The following is an 18,841-nucleotide window of genomic DNA, read 5'->3' on the forward strand; positions in this document are numbered from 1 at the left end:
GATCTCCTAACATGATGTAAAAATGGACACCTATAGAAAATTTATTTCATATCACAAAAGATGGAAGAGTGATTTGGACGAGAATTACATAATAGCCTGGGTATTTCCAAGGCCTGGCCCACCAGCTTCGCCCACAGTCATGCAAATCTTTTCGTGGGCTGGTGGGAAAAGTGGGTAGCCTGGTCGGAAAACAACAACCAGTGGGTAGACTGTATAATGAATTGGTACAGATACATTGATGATCTTTTTATTTTAAAGAAAGGATCTCAGGCATTAGCTGAACAATATGTAGCGGGTTTAAATGTAAATGAGGTTAATTTGAAATTTACTGGAGAAATAAGTGCACACTCTGTTAATTTTCTGGATTTTAGAGTATTCATAGCAAATGGTAAAATATGCACAAGCTTACATCGCAAATCCACAGCAGGAAATTATATTTTACAAGTGACTAGCAGTGACTAGCAGTCACCTGACCTCACTAAAGTGGCGTATCCCCAACGGGGAATTGGTCCGGATGAAACGCAACTGTTCTAGAAAAATTATTACAATAGAACAGTAGACAATGCCATAAACAGATTCACAGCACATGGATATCCTAGAGAAGTATTAAGAAACGCTGTAACAAGAGTAGATCGTAAACAGAGGGACAGTCTACTTGCAGAAAAGAAAACCAAAAGAGGAAAATAGCACGAGTTCTGAATAATCACCACCTTCTCCAAGGACGCAGGGGTAGTAAGTCGAATCTTGTGGCGAAACTGGCATGTTCTCAAAACTGATGCAGTGATAGGGAATGACATACAAGATCCCCCTAACACAAGTTTCAGAAACAGCTGGTCACTCAAAGATGCACTAGTACATAGTCATCTTTCCACAGAAACAACAGATATAAAAATTAGTAACATCACAGCGTTTTTTCCCTTCACGAAATGTAAGGCATGTAAAAATAGCCCATAGGGGGCGTGGAACAAATTCAGAGGTGACATCTTTGACCCGCCCTCAGATCAAGATGACGATGCCTCGGACTCAGACTGATGTGGGGAGACCCCGAGGTGTGCGCGGGGAGGTGGATATTAAAGATGGATAGTACTGGGGAAATGCTTCCTGAGGGATTGTCTCTAATAGTTGCTACTGTACTGTTCTATATTGTGGAAAACTGCATACTCAACTGTTGTTTTGTACTGCTGCTTATTAAACAAAATAAAAAAAAATAAAAAATAAAAAAATAGCCCATAAAACTAACATACTCAGTACCAGGGTGTGACAAACCCGAGAAAGATCTATAAATGTATGAATTACAGCATACCCTATACAATTTATTGTCTACAATGCCCATGTCATCTTAATTACATTGAAAGTACAATCCATCCAACTAAACGGTAGATCTTAGAACATGCACGTGCCTTTGCAAATAAAGACCCATCATATCCTGTTTCAAGGCATTTTGAAATCTACCACAATAACGACAGAGATCTGCTGAGATAATATTGTCATGACCATGTGCCGATTCACTAAAGGGGGGGAGATAGAGTAGTGAAGCTGAGAAGATTGGAATCTAGGTATATCTTGGACCTCCAAACAAAGGTACCTCTGGGTCTAAATATGGAAGAGAAACTGGCAATACACCTAGGCTATTAACTTACTATAGGACTCCTTACACCAGCTATCAGTATTGTGTCCTCAATTCACTTACTAACTTTGACTTTCAAAAAATATTCACAATATAAATCATGTATTTTCACCAATAATACTTTAGAGATATAGAAGCTATTAATAATAATATGCTATTGACAGCACATACAGGGCAATATTGAATTTTAAGGTCAAGTAACTTATTAAAATAATAAGAGGGATGTGTTATAGGTATGTGATAGTTGGATCAGAATAATGCAATATGTCCATTCAGGCTCAAATAACCTATATTTTGGTCTATCGAGTCTGCATGCTGAATGATAATGCATTTTTAGAAGCAATATTATGAACTTGAAAAATTAGGAGCAACTGTATTACTTTGGTGTATGTGTTACAGGTATGTGATAACTTGATTATAATAATGCAGCATGCCCATTCGGGGCCTAATAACTTATACTTTGGTCTATCAATTCGAATCTGCATGTTAACCAATTATGCATTTCTAGTGGTAATATCATGAACTCAAAAAACTATGAGCAATTGTATTAATTCAGTGCATGTTGGAAAATGGCGATCGCATTAATGTTGCCATGATTGAGTTTTTAACTAGTGACTCTCTTTTTTGTTAATGAATTATGATGCCACGTTTCACTAGACTAATGACAAACTAGAAATTGTTCTGCTATAGGCATATGATAGTATGATTGGAGCAATATAGCATGCCCTTTGAGGGCTTAATAGCTCATGCTTTGGTCTACTGTGTGAATCGCCATGTGGAATAATCACACATATTTAGCAGTAACATCATGAATTCGAAAATTCGTGAGCAATTGTATCACATTAGTACATGATACAAAATGGCAACCACATTAGCACTGGTTTGATTCAGGTTCTCAAGGAATTACTTCTTTAATGTCAATAAATAATGATGACAGGATTAGCAAGACCAATGAAATGTGATATATTATTGTGTACCGCGAGCGCAAACTGAAACGTTGAGGAAAAATGTGTCCTGTTTTCATACATATTATCTACTGGCGGTTGCCAGTAGATAGTTATAGTTAGGACCTATTTTCCATTGGAAAATCGCAACATTCTATTCCCAATAACTTTGGCGCCAATTGACGAATCTTCTTGAAATTTTCGAAACTCATGGGGCGCTCCGGTCCGCTCCTATCTTGAATGTTTTGGGGAGATTCGAAAAGGGGGGGCTGAGAAAAAAGGGGGGTCCCAAAACGTGTTTTCCCAATGCAATTTCTTATAGGAAACTTTAGACACGGCTACAGCCCGAACTGCTGAACGGAATTACACCAAATTTGGCAAAAAGGTAGCCCTTGGTTCAGAAAGAACCCTTTTTGTTAAATGGTGTAAATCCGTTCAGTAGTTGCTGAGAAAATCAAAAGGCTCCGAAAGAGAAGGACGGTCAGAACACAGAGAGGAGCGCACACAGTCCAGAGACAAGCAGCGCGCTCAAGACTTTACTTCTAAAAAAGAAGATAAGCAAAATCCAAAACCTCAATTTAAGAAAAAGAAAGTTGCTGGTCTGAAAATCAGACATGCCCAGAATTCTGAGGACACAACTTCTGAACAGGGAATGGGCTCTGACGATGCTAGACAGTGCGGCAGAAGTAACAATAGCTCGCCAGAACCTGAAGGAGTTTCTGGTGACAGCGGAGTTGAATGATTACATCACAGTGGAAACACCAGACACCAGGGTGAGCGTCCCACATAAGTTATTTGAAATAACACTCCGGATGGAGGGGGACAAGCCCAGGAAAGTAAAAGGTCTTTTTTGGAAGAACTTATAATTAGGGGAGAAATTATCATTTTTCCTGCATTTTCCAACCACGTTCCCGTTCACCTTAAACATACATATGCACAGGAGTTGGCAGTAGTCCAAGCCCCTGCATTGAACAAAAACACAGGGTGGGAGAGGACTCAACCTACCATGTGATTCCATTAAAAGTTTCACCTATTGCTCAGAGGCAATACCCAATAAAGCAAGAAGCTAAAAAACAGGTCTGGGAGATCTTAGATCAACTTGAATGCCAAGGGGTCATTAAAAATTTCCAGTTTCTAAACCAGACAATACATATCGTCTAGTATTAGATGACATACATTTAAACTCATGTACAAAGACATTTACTGTCCAAAATGCACATAGTGCCGCATTAATGAATAAAATTGTGTGCAAAAAATACAAAACCACACTTGATATCTCAAATGGATTTTTCTGCCAAAATATAGCACCTGAAAGCAGGTATCTAACAGCCTTCAGTGCATTAGGGTCACAACAACAATTTTGTCGACTCGCCCAGGGGTACAAAAATAGCCCCGGGGTATTTTCTGCAAGAGTTACTTCAAAATTTTGATGAAGAAGCGTTGTTCAATGTGGATGATATTTATCTGACTGACGACGACTTAGAGAGGCACTTGACCAGAGTAAGCACCATTATTATGGGATTTGCCGCCGAAGGCTACAAATTCAACTTTAAAAAGTCGAAAATAGCCCACCTCAATGTCCTATTTTTGGAATATGAGTTGTCAAGTGAAGGCAAAAGTCTGGCAGCTAACTTTTTAGAAAAGTGTTCGCTGCTCCAGCCTCCAAAATCATTGAAAAATTTACAATCCATACTAGGATTCCTAAATTTCGGCAGAACATACAGTTTAGATTACGCACAGAGGGTAAAACCTTTCTATGAATTAATCAAACCTGACTTTTCAGCCAGAGATTGGACACAAGAACATACTAATATTCTTCGTTTACTCCGGGAAGACATGATTGCTTCCAAACACTTCCAAACACGCGTAAACATACGCCACTTGGTGATCCGAATAATTGCTGGTCAAAGCGGGTACACTTATTTGACCTTTAATGAGGGAGAAACTGTACCAATCGCATACAAATCACACCTGTACACAAATACAGAAATGCGTTTCCCTTTAACAGAAAAAATCCTGACAGCAGTTCAGACTGCTGTAGCAAAAGAAAGAGCGCTGGCTCAGAGGGAAACACATTATTGTCGTAACTCCGGTACCGGCTTTAGAAGCTGTTACAAAAGCCAGCATTTTGAATGTGAAAGCGTTACATCCAAGATGGATACAATGGGCTAATTCTCTAACTGCAACAGATGTTGAATACAGATTTGATCCAAGTTTAAAAACTCAAGCATTTCTGCAATATGAACAAGAATATCCTCTACCAAATGAAATCTTGACTTTAGAACGATATGCATTTATTATTCACACTGATGGATCTGCTCAACCGGCGATAGGAAGTAAGCTGCAAAATTTTTCGGCATGTGCTATCGTTAAAGGTCGCATGCGTGATGGCAAGTTCCATCCTAGCTGCACAAAAACGCAATCTCTAGGAGACTGCATGGCGCAGTTGGCAGAATTAAAAGCACTGATACTGGCACTTGTAAATACAGATCACGAATTCCCCACACTAATCATGTGTGATTCTTTTTACTGTCTACAGTCGTACAATGAGTACTTACAACATTGGGAACAAACGTGTTTAAGGATGCAAAAGGTGGCACAATTAAGCATAAAATGCTATGGGAATGGGTAGCAGAATTGAAAACCGAGCTACTGAGGACTCATGTGATCCATACACTGAGTCATCAACGTAATGGCGTTCACGTTGAAGGGAATTCATTGGCTGATGAAGCCGCAAAGGGGGCTGTCCGCACAGGTTCCGTGTCTGCGCTGACTCATTCGAAAACGAGGATAGACGGAGATATAATGGTAGCTGTCATTGCATCACACAAAGGCAGCACAGCAGTACCTAAAATATTTCCACTCACATACTCCTATAAATTAGATGCACAAAACATTCCATATGCTCAGATTCTAGGAGTGGGGGATAGAGTAATACCAAAAATGGATCGTAGGAATGGTTTAATACTAGCTGCACACGAGGGTTTGGGTTCTGCACACACAGGTGTTACAGCGACTATTTCATTACTGAAACAGCGCTATTGGTTGCCAGGGTTAACTAAGCAAACTAAAGACTATGGGCCATATGTAGGTAAATTTTTTTTACCGACTCTTAAATACCGAATTTTACCGAATCGGTATTTAAGAATCGGTAAGTTATATGTAGGACAACATTCGGTAAAAGTTACCGAATCGGTAAAATTCGGTAAACATGAATCGGAATTTACCGATTCGGTAAATACCGAAGCGGTATTTTCTGAATCGGTAAATACCGACGTGGTATATTCCGATTCGGTAAATACCGACGTGGTATATTCCGATTCGGTAAATACCGAATCGGTAAATACCGAATCGGCAGTTCAAAAACACATGACTCCAAGCAGCCAATCCTGTGCAACCTCAACCCCACCCAACCAGGGAGTGGCCACACCCAGGCAGGTGCACACAATTAGCAGACTCTGCAGAGGCAGGGAGTGCTGAGGAGAGGAAGAGAGCAACTGCCAGATTCAGACCTGGAGACTGAAAGAATGGCCAGCCAGGACGCAGAGAGGGAAGGAGGGGAGAGGAAGCGAAAGCTCAAATTCAGCCCGAAGGAGCTGCAAGTTCTGGTGGAGGAGGTTGTCAAGCAGCACCAAAAATTATTTGGGAAACTGTCACAGCAAGTGCCTGAGTCAGAAAAAAGAAAGATCTGGCTTGGAATCCAGGCACAGGTGAATGCCATAGGAGTGACCCCCCGGGACATCGATGTCCTGAAGAAGCGGTGGTATGACATCCGCATTATCACAAAGAGGAAGGTGGCAGATTTAAAGAAAGAGGCCAGCCAGACAGGAGGTGGACGCAACAGAGCACCAGCCCTGACAGAACTTGAGGAGCTAGTGGAGACAACGATCGAGCCAGAAAGCATCGTGGGGATTGGGGACGCTGACAGCTCCGCCAGAGGCACCTCCAAACAAGGTAAGACGCTTGCACAGCAATGTGCCCCCCCTACCCGTAACCCAACTCCCCAAATGTGCAATGAGAATCCCACTCCAGTGCAGGTGTTAGTGCATGCTAGCAATGCATCATGGGAGATGTAGTCCCTGAAAGCCCAAACATGATATGATTAGCACAGATTAACAGGACATGTGACACACAGTAGCGAGAAGCAGGCAGAGGACATTGAGATACTGTTTAGAAAATGTTTTGTCATGTCAGCAAATCAATGCTTCAGGTACACTTAGCTGATGTCGCTTTTCTGTCCACAGGCACTACTGCCCACAGAACTGGCCATGAGAAGGGAGAGAGGGCACACCACACACCCAGCACAGAGAAGGCCACCACCAGTTCCGGCCAGGGAACGGCACCACAGGCACTTACACCACCCCAGCCAGCATCGCCGCTCCTGCCTGCATCCCCAGTCCTGCAGGTTTCACCACCATCTTCACCTCCTGCACAGCACAGGTTGAGGAGGCGTCCTGCAGCTAGGTTGGATGTGACCGACTCATCATCCGAGGAGTCGAGGGGCCCGGAAACGTCCACTGTACCCCAGGATGCAACCCATGCTAGTGTGCCTTCCGAGTCTGAGGGAGAACACACAGTTGGCAGACGGCGCCGCAGGGCTCGGCCGCAGAGTCCACCTCCCCTTGGGCAGGGCCATGGAGTGTTCTCAGGTCTTGAGGGCACCATGGTGAAAATCCAACGCGTCCAGGCAAGGGCAATGGTGTCTGTTCAGCGACAGATGCGTGGGCTAAACAACACCTTTGGAAACATTGAAAAGGGCATCACCACCATGGCAGGGGGCATTGCTGATATTGCAGCGGGCATGCGGGACATGTCCCAATCCATCATGGAGCTGTGCTCAAGGTTCGATGAGGACAGGGCGACACGGCGCAGGGGACATCTGAGGAAGGATCAGACCTCGAGGGCGGTGAACTGACTGGCAACTGCCACATCGCTGATCTGCAGGCGCTCTGTGGCGATGCAGGAGGGCCTTGCACAGTGCAGCACAGATGTGTCCAGGGGGATGGTTAGGGTTACAAGTGCACTGGAAGTGCTGCTCACCAGCCAGTCTGCAGCAACTGGCGCTTTGGATGCTGGCGACACTGAAGACACGACCAGCAGGAGCAGCATAACCCCCCCCCGTCCCAGACACTCGTCGGAGCAACAGGCGTCACCGTGGTGCCACAGGTACCCCAGCCACTGAGGACGCCCCCTCAAATCCTTCCCGCACTGCTGCGCGTGGCCGCAAACATTAATGCCCCATGCAAAACAATAACACATTTGGGTGAAGTAACCCTTAAGTCACATGATTTATTATTTCATTGTTGTTTCAATACAGTTTCCTTTGTGTTGTGGCGTAGTGCTGCCTGATTAAACTACGTCATGGCATCCAACTACAGGCTGTGTCCCCTTACTCATTCAGAAATAGTTGGATGTGATCTCTGCCCGTCTCACTCTTCCATCTGTTGCTGTTTGTACTCCTGCTGCGTTGGCCTCTGCATGCGCAGTCTCATCATCATTGTCCTCAATATATGTCATTTCGACCTCTGTGCCTCTCTTTGTGGCAAGGTTGTGCAGCATTGAACAAGTGGCAATAATCTTGCAGCAGAGGCTGGGTGTGTACTGGCGTGCACCTCCACTCTTATGGAGGCAGCGAAACCTGCTCTTCAGCAGTCCAAACGTGCGCTCCACCACATTGCGAGTAGATTTGTGTGCCACATTATATCGTCTCTCGCTCTGGGTTGATGGGTGTAGGTAGGGAGTGAGGATGAATGACCGCACGGCATATGCACTGTCCCCTAGGTGAGTAAAAGGGAGACATCAGTCACATGTCTCAATACACTATGTTTGGCACTGAGTACTATGTAGCTTCACTGTTACTTACCTAGCAGGTATCCTTCTCCAAATTCTCCCGCAAGCAGTCGTGTGTAGATCCCACTGTTCTGGAAGATGTAGGAGTCATGGGTGCTCCCAGGGAATTTGGCAACGATATCAGTGATGATGTTCCCTGCATCGCAGATTACTTGCACATTGATGGAGTGGGTGGACTTTCTGTTTCTGTAGATGTGCTCAGTGGCAGCTGGTGGGCAGATTGGGATGTGTGTGCCATCTATACAGCCAATGACATGGGGGAACTGTGCCATTTGATAAAAGTCAGTTTTAGTTTTCTGCAGTTCAGCCTGTGTGTTTGGAAAGCTGATGTAGTGGTGCATTCTCTGCATCATGGCATCCAGGAACTTCCTGAAGAAACGGGACAGGCAACTCTGGGATACACCGCCCACCGCAGCTATCACCCCCTGGTAACTGCCAGATGCAAGTAGGTGTAGGCAACAGAGCACCTGCACATGTGGTGGTATGGCATGGGCCCTTCTTGTTGGCTGGTCCAGGAGTGGGTGCAGGTCCCTTATCAGGTCCAAGATGGTTTGGGGGTGTAGCCTGTACCTTTCATGTATCTCTGCGTCAGTGAGTTGGAAGAGTGTGATGCGCTGTCTGTAGATCCGTTCCTCCCGTCTCCATATCCTCAGTCCTGCAGCCTGTAGACGTAGCCGCCTTGCAATGACATACAGAGCGGCCATGTTGTCCATGCTGTTGCATTTTGGGATTGCTTAAATGCACTGTTGGAAATTACCACCTGCTTTCTATCAGTGTTAATTACCGACTCTTATTTACCGATTTTGGAGGATTTCTTAATTACCGAATTTACATACATCTCATTTTTCCGTGTTACCACTTCATATTTACCACTTCATATTTACCGATTCGGTAAATATGAATTCGGTAAATTTGAAGCGGTGTTTTTGAAGTCGGTAAACTTGAATCGGTATTTACCGATTCATATTTACCGAATATGTGTTTTTGGCCTCCTACATCTCAACTATCTCAATACTGGTCGGTAACGGGATATTTACCGAATTTCGGCCGTTACCGACCGGTATTTAGCTACCTACATGAGGCCCTATGTCTTGAAAGGTGACATCTGCCAGCAGATGAAAGGCTCCACCATTGCACGCCCTGCACAGATGCCGTTGTTAAAGTCAGGTAAATCTCTTGCATGTGTGTACTTGGACCACTGCGGCCCCTTACAAGCGGACTGGGGCTTACAGGTATATCATGGTTGCTGTGGATTCATGCTCGAGATTCCTATGGGTATGGCCTCAACGTTCTGCTGAGACTCGAACTGTTATAAAAGATTTGCGAGTCTTTATCGGTACATACGCAGTTAGCACCTTACACTCTGACCGCGGCCCTGCGTTTAGCTCTCGGGCTTACAAAGAGGCCATGGAAGGAATGGGCGTAGCATTGCGGTTCTCATCTCTTTATCATGCTGAGGAAAATTCTGTTGTGGAGAGAAAAAACCGAGACTTAAAGCAATCTTTAACAGCTAGGGTATTAGGCAAGGGCGGTAGTTGGGTCACACACCTTTATGGGGTACAGCGGGCATTAAATAACCAGCCAAGAAGCTCTCTAGGGGGTGTCACTCCATATGAGGTCCTCTTTGGGACACAAATGTGGGTACCTGATCTTGATTGTGAAGGCGCAGTGGCGGATGAAAAACCATTTGACATCCATGATCGTTTGGCTGTTTTACAGGATCTAAAAGAATCCAGGACAAAACAAAGCAATGTCCATCTAAACAGACCGCCACTGAGGAAGTCAAGGTAGTCACGGCAAGACCTGTCTGGATCCCAAAAGTCGGGGATCTGGTCAGAGATGAAATTGCGGCCAAAAAGGAATTTGGACCCTCTTACAGAAAACCTATACCAATCCTTGCAGTACACGGAACAAGAATTGTGCTGCTCCCGCCTCTTTCCAGAAAAAAGGAGAAAAGATTTGTTTCAATCGACTTAATCAAACCACACTAGGTGGCCGATACTAAACAGTAGGCCTAGTGGGCTCCGATGTAGCAGACGACCTCCTCTAGCTACAATCCAAGAAGTTCAAACAGAAAGACTCATCACATTTGAAGAGCCACCTGTAAGGAATGAAGGACTAAGCAACAATGCTATGGAACTTGTTCCACTTGAACCAGACATTAAAATTCTAAATAAAAAACAGAATAATTCACAAGTTGCAATTAGACCTAATACAGATGTCTACATCAACATGCCTCGTCGAGGGGACAAGGACATTTCAACTAACCCCAATGCAATTCCAACAATTAATCGAACTGCTTCTGGCTATTTAATTAACTTTGATACATTTTTACTGAATCCAAGCGAGCCGGAAACGACGCCAGCCAAAACACCATTCAAAAAAGAATTAAATAACTTTCTTCTCTTTCTTCAAAATACATACCTGGTATCACCTTGGATTGAACTCTGGGTAATTTCTGGGATAATGTTTTTTCTTTTATGGCTAGGTTTAGTTTTGACTTTTAGTATGCTTATTAATGGAGATTATCTTCAGCAAGATTCCACAGCCCGAAAGGTCAACATCCTCCTGAAGCCACACACATCGTCACATCGTGAACGAAGAGACTTATCATCAGTGAACATCACAGCTATTCCTATACTGGATGGTATAGTATGAGACAAGGTTGATTTCAACATCTTCGGCCCGACCAAACCTATTCAAATATCTTTGAGTGATATCATTACCTCGAGTACATTTTCTGATGATTGGGACACTGAAACAGTTAATAACATGTTATCTGATTTAGAGAAAACTGCTGCATTTTCTAATAATGAAATGTTAGACGCTTCATCAGATTATGACAAATTGTACTGTTATCAACATTTTGGTCATCATTTCCTGCACAAATCCATTTCACCTAGGAATGTCTTTGAATACAATCAGTGGGAACATTGTCCAACACCACCAAAAACTGGTTCACAAGCATTTGCATTGAAATTTGCCTACTTTTCAGGATTTAATACAACTGATCCAGCCTCATTTTATTATAAGGTTGTACCAACATCAGCACTGAAAATTATGTTGACCAACACTAAACAGATTTACTCTGCTTCCTTTTTAGCCCAATTGTCTGAACAGGGTTTCCATCTTTGGAAAGACGAAATTGACTTTAAATCAATTTGGGGTTCGAGGGACTGGCAAGCCCAGGTACAGAGGTACTATTTAGAGCATGCCTCATTCCACAGCAGATGATCTTTTTAAATGAAACTGTGCAACAGACATCCTGTCTTGGAATAGCCAAGATAAAGGACCTGAATGCTCCAGGGTTACCTACACCAAAACATGGGTGGCAGAATTCTTCTATAAAGGAAGGGGCAACAGTTGATGACATACTAAAGTACAAAAGATCAGACCCAAATTGGAAGGAGTGGGTGGTTTGGCCCTTAGATACAAATACATGTCATGAACGGTTCCTGCACATCACCAAGGGACTCAGCATGCATAGGCCAGACCCACATTATGTACAGAGAGAACATCCAGGTGTAGTTACATCCTATAGTGTTGGGAAGTTGTGCCTACAATGGCTAGAAACCTCAACACTTGCAGAAGTGAAACAACACTTATCTTTACTCTCACAAGAAATGGATCTTAGGGACTTTTTACAATGACCTAGGAAACAACGTCAAAAACGTTTCATATAAGCAGGCATTTCTGCTGCCTATTATGAAATCTGGAAGATTTCCCAAAAAGAAGCCGCAGAGAGAATACGGAAAATAGACGGTGTAAACTTAGAAAAAGCTTTTGCTGTGGTGGATAATGGGTTAACAACTTTGACCTCCAGAGTATATTCATTGGGCAACATTGTATCTTCTGCTATTGATATACTGGAACAGGAATTAGCCATATTACAACACCGCCAATCACAGTTACGTTCTATTATGTTATTGAGCTGGATGCTGCAATCTTTGTATGCAGGTCTTGTGCCTTGGCGTTTTATAAACAGTACGTCTCTATTTTCAGGATACAATCTAACTGATACACAGATTGAAATGGCACAAAGGGGAGCTAAATATGCAATGCTGCAAATTGAAAAACTGGACAGGCTACCATTTACAGTAGCTGAATTACCATCAACTGAGTGGCTAATCTATGGCCAAATCACTCACCCGGTCACTACATTTCAGTTACTTTATTGCCTTGAGCAAAGGCAGGCATGCAGATATGAAAAATTGGGTAAAGAATACATTAGGAAATTCTGGGATTTACCATATAGATTTTGATGCCGGAGTGGGAATCGAGAACTGTTTTTTAATGGTATCAACTGCAAGAACGCTTTTAGCGGTTCTCTCATATGCCAGGATATCATTTTCACGGAGCCTGTAATGGTTCTGTTTCAAATCTGTCTTGCCACATGAAAGGAACACCATCTGCCGTAATATCGCCAGTGTTCGAGTTACTTTCGAATGGGAGTTACTTGATACTGAATGATCAAGGTTGTTGTGGCATGCTTCCAGGCGTTGCATATCTGGTCACAGTGAACACGAGGGTTACTTGCTGTATGCAAGTATTGTTTCCTCCGACAAATACAGTCAGGGAGGTGCTAGTATGGCCTTCACTGAATGTTTTGTTAATACAGTTTGATACTTTGAGCAGAATGAAAGCCATGCTTTTACAGAAAACCGTTTCACTGACCTCCGCTCAAGAAACCTTTGAACTTCAAGTTGCAAGGACCTCGACCGAGATACAAGCGCTAATTCAAACAAACTGCCCCCTACATTTTGTAGAAATGCTGGGATGTATCTTTAATATGTCAGATACGAGTGGCATTATACATCTATTTAAGGCCACAGGGTCCGGATTCCTTAGCACTTTCCAGACTATCCTCGGAGTTATTCCTAACTTCATATACTCCATGTTTGGAAGTATTTTCGGGGGTCTACCTCTGATACTGCTTGCTGTCGCTGGAATCCTGATTATCGTCTACCTGCTGTGCAATGGACGGACCATCCGCCAGCAAGATTGCGAAGGCTTTCCTGGAAAGACATTACCGTGAGCGCATGGTACAGCATCACGTGGCACCTCGCCTACGAGAACTAAGTGCTTCCTGGTTCTTATCCTTCAGACCAGTCTTTGAGGACTACATCGTACCTGTCTTCTGATGCCTGTTCTGCGGAGGCGAATGCGAGTTGGACATCTGTCCGACACCTCTGACAGAGACGCCAGCGGACTTAGACTCCAGGCTGGAACCCTTGTGGTCCCATGCACGACTCTGTCCCCAGCGTATTCCCATCTTGATGCATGCCTTCCTTGAGGAACCGCAGGTGCCTTTCACGACTGAATTAAATTTCAGCTCCAGCATTGACACCGAGAGTTATTCCTAACTTCATACACTCCGTGTTTGGAAGTATTTTCGGGGGTCTACCTCTGATACTGCTCGCTGTAGCTGGAATCCTGATTATCGTCTACCTGCTGTGCAATGGACGGACCATCCGCCAGCGAGATTGCAAATGCTTTCCTGGAAAGACATTACCGTGAGCGCATGGTACAGCATCACGGTGCACCTCGCCTACGAGAACTAAATGCTTCTCGGTTCTTATCCTTCAGACCAGTCTTTGAGGACTTCCTCATACCTGTCTTCCGATGCCTGTTCTGCGGAGGTGAATGCGAGTTGGACATCTGTCTGATACCTCTGACAGGGACGCCAGCGGACTTAGACTCCAGGCTGGAACCCTTGTGGTCCCATGCACGACTCTGTCCCCAGCGTATTCCTATCTTGACGCATGCCTTCCTCAGGGGCGACTAAACCTTTCACCTAGTTCCATGCCAAGGGTGGGTTTCTCCCAATTGATATTGCTAAGACGTCATTCTTAGCACATATGAATAATTGATGAGTACATGCTCCAGGAGGTATACTTCACTTCTCCCATCGACACACAAGGTTTAATCTCCAACATTATCCTCATACTGAACAATGGGTAACACACGTACATAGACTGTATAAATACAGCACCTCTTGCTATCAGAAGTCAGGAGGGAACCGGGACTTCAAGACCGACACACTGACCAGAGACGCTGCGGCATGAGATCGCTCCAGCTGACAGTGGTCTAACTATCCCTTACGGGGTGAACAGCTCAAGTCCCGGATGAAGTCCCACATTCTCACTATCCAGGTATGGGGGTTTGACTCAATCCTAGCGGGATTCTTGGCTTTTAGATTCTAGACTATTAGGCTCAGTAGCTCGTTCACACCTACTTACATGCTAGGTACACTCAGGTACATATTAATTTATATGTTCGTGACTATTGCAAAATGGTAGAACAATACTATTCCTTTTTATTCACTGTACTGCTGGTTCTTTATCTCTGCTATTTTGTTACAGTTGTAACAGCGTACTTATTCTACATGAGAACAACTATGGCACAATAAATTCTTATGGTAAAAACGCTCGACTGTTTCTTCTCTGTATCTCTCTGAGAGCAAACCAAGCAAGCACGAGTGAATGGGTGAAAAGTAGTATATTGTTTCCACGAGTCTGAGATTATTGTGTGCTGAGGTTGCAAAAACTAATCTCTCTGATAAAAGGAGATTCTAGTAGCACTACGAGCTAGCTAATGCAAAAACAGGCTAACATATTCGGTGGGGGTGTACAGAGTCAGTCTGCCACCAGGTCCACAGTTTATGTTATCCGCAAATGCGTAGGTCCTGCATAACGGGTACTACTGGAACTACATTACAGCTCCTCCCAGTGCTTTGTTCCTCTCCTGGTCACTTTTCATTGGGATTTGGAGCTGGAAGGATGTTATGTTATGTTATGTTAATTAATTTGTAAAGCGCAGCGGTTACCCTGGGGTGTCCTGGCGCTAGTTACCTATCTTTCCGGCTATCGCCAAGAAAAATCTGATTATTGGATAGCAGCAGGGAGCTCTAATTATTAAACAACAAAGGATCACTCTCCTTGTAAGAGTGCATGGGTGTTAAACATATATTCTAACCTACTACAAAAGTTAAATTAGTATACTAGGTGCACTACAACTGAGTGATAGTACTTCTAACATATATTATGTGAGTGGCTATGTGACTGTATGTATCCTAGTGTGTACGGGTGTGTAAGTATCTGTATGGGTGTATAAGCGGGTGTGTGAGTAGCTGTGTAGGTGAGTGAGATGGTGTGTGAGTGGCTTTATTGGTGAGTGAATAGTTGAATCAGTGGCTGTTTGACTGAGTGAGTGGCGTAGTGACTGCCTCTATGGCTGGGTAACTGGGTTTGTAGTGACTGTATGGGTGAGTGAGTAGGTGTCTGAATGGCTGTACGAGTGAGTGACTCGGTGTGTTTAAGTAGCTGTATGTGTGAGTGAATGGCAGTTTGAGTGGGTGTTTTGTTAAGTGAGTCGATGTGTGATTACCTGTATTGGAGAGTGAGTGTCTATGTGAATGGCTGTATGGGTGAGGGAGTGGATGTGTGAGTGCCTGTGTGGATGAATAAATGGGTATGTAAGTGACTGCGTAGGTGTGTGAGTGTTTGAATGGGTGGGTGAGTGAGTGGCTATGTTGAGAGGCTGTTTGGGTGAGCAATTATATCACATTAGTACATGCTACAAAATGGTGACCACATTAGCACTGGTTTGAATCAGGTTCCCAAGGCAGGACTTCTTTAATGTCAATGAATTATGATGCCCCAATTGTCAAGATCAATGAAATGTGATAGATTATTTTGTACGGCGAGCACAAGCTGAATGTTGAGAAAAGCATCAGTGGAAACGCGGCCTGTTTTATCTCTGGGAATAAATAGTTTTCCCTTCTCCAACAAGTGTGGCTTCCTTCCTTAGGGAGTTTGCAGCAATTATAACTAAGACATGAGTTCCGCCCTCATGTTTACCCAACACCCGTCTGTGAGTAAAGTGGCTTGTTGGTGAAAAACATAGGAGCACGGATAGCAAACGCCACAGCATTGCCAAAAGACCCTTGAATAAACGAGCGGCCGGATAAATGCGGACAGGTGTCTTGCAAAGACAGTACAAGATATGTGTATAATGGGCCTATTCAGCATGATATTGTAATAATTGGTAGGAACAATGGGAGAAGCGATCAGTAAACCAAACATTATTAAATTCTTGTATTACACTGAACTGAATCTTCAGCGGCGATGCATGCTGTGGAGCGGCTGTGGATATTTTCAAAAGAGGAGCTATAATATGTAATGCAAGTAAGGGAGAAGCAACCTATAATACAGAATGATCTTTAGGAGAAGTTTATGAAATTAGAGAGACTCTATGAGTGTGAAATGTGTAAATGGTGGGAAGCAACATCTTTGCAACACTATGTGGATGTTCACCGTATCCTGCATGGTTTAAGGATCTATACTGTTCCCTCTTATGAAAATCCTGACCCTAGATTGCTAGATAAGTGGGCAGAATACAACACTGAATCGTTGATTGGCATGTTAAAGATAATAATAAAATTTGCATGAAGTGACAGAGAAAAGTGGCAGAAAAAGATTGCAGAATTTGAAACATTAATTGCAACAGATGATGACAAAAAAAACAAGAGGAATTAAGAGAATCTATGAAAAAGAGACTTTTAATGTATGAGGAAAAATAAAGCAAAGAAAATATACAAAGTTTAATTGAGATGCAAATGATTACGAGCAAGGGAGAGTATTAACTTTTGCCCACAAATTTGATGCACCAAGACGAGAGCAGAGAAGAACTGCGAATTGCTCAACACTAGAACAATAAGAAACCTCTGAATTAGACGTGGCCATAGAGACAGAACACTCAGGAGAAGAAAATACTGAATCGAGAACAACTACATGCAGACAACCCCATTTTCACAAGGAATTCCAACTCCTGAGACAAACGTGGCAATGAGGTGGGAAAAGCAAACCCCCCGAACGGAAAACACTAGGTCAAGAAGAACAGCTTTAAAAAGCATAAAAGAGTCAAACTGGGGGGCTGCATCCCAGACCATGAGCAAGAGAGCTTCAAAAGAAACTAGAAGCAGACTACCTGACTATTTTCAATCTGACATCCAAAGTTTTGTCTAAAGCTGAGGAATCAGTTCTCAAATTAGGACTGACCTTCTGCCCTGCTAAGAAATTTGAATATACACAGACTCATTTAGACCTGTTTCAATTCACAAGAAAATTGAAACTCCATAAATTCGTTAAACAGAAAGAGAAGTGTCACCGACATCAACAAACTACATCTCAAACAGATTCAGCAATGGATATACTGACAGGAAATGATTAACCAACTTTGACATTTCTCACTGAAGAACAATTCAATCAGAGACCCATATGGAAGAGGTACAATGATCTCGAACAACTGGGTATCACTCAGACAAGTGGAGTAAGTAATTTTAGAACACAATCTACTTTCTTACAAGCTATACCAATAGATTCAATCAACATTTTCAAAGAATCAGTCTTCGAAAATGCAGAGACTCAAGGAGATAAACCTAATCAAAGAACAACGAATGGCCATATTGACCATACAAAAAGACTGCAATATTAACTGTAAACCATCAGACAGAGGAGGAAATATTGTTCTAAAGATGAAAGAATGTTATTGTCAAGAAACAATGAGACAGCTAAAGGATAACAAATGTCATGTAATGATCACGAAAGAAGTGTTTCCGAAAAGTATTCAGGAATACCACATTCTGATACAAAGCTGGTACAGCAGAGGTATGTTTGACTTTGAAGAGCTACAACTTCTGAAGTGCTAAAATCTGATAACACTGACATTTTACCATCTTCCCAAAATCTATAAAAAGAAAAAACTGCCCCCTGGACGTCCAACCATTTCGTCGAAAGGCAGTTTGATGGAGCACATGTCTCAATTTGTCGATTATTTCTTCTTTGACTTTGTAAAGTCACTACCATCATACATCCAAGATACTAAAGACTTTTTAAAGTCAATAGCGAACATCATCTGGGAAAACAGATATGCTGATGATTGTGTTGGACTTCACTGGTCTTTACACCTATATCTCTCATGAACAGGGTCTAAGGGCAGTACATTATTTTCTTAAAGGAAGGTCATTGAAATTCTTTTAGTACATCATGTTGGAAAAATTCATGGATTTTTGCTTGAATAACAATATTTTTCTTTATAGAAAACAATTCTACATATAGTTGCACAGGAAGACCTGGCCCACCTGCTTCGCCCACAGTTATGCAAATCTTTTCGTGGGCTGGTGGGAAAAGCAGGTAGCCTGGTCGGAAAAAAACAACCAGTGGGTAGACTGTATAATGAATTGGTACAGATACATTGATGATCTTTTTATTTTAAAGAAAGGACCTCAGGCATTAGCTGAACAATATGTAGCGGGTTTAAATGTAAATGAGGTTAATTTGAAATTTACTGGAGAAATAACTGCACACTCTGTTAATTTTCTGGATTTTAGAGTATTCATAGCAAATGGTAAAATATGCAC

This window comes from Triturus cristatus, chromosome 2_2 (assembly GCF_964204655.1).
Source record: "Triturus cristatus chromosome 2_2, aTriCri1.1, whole genome shotgun sequence".
Classification (NCBI taxonomy): Eukaryota; Metazoa; Chordata; class Amphibia; order Caudata; family Salamandridae; genus Triturus; species Triturus cristatus.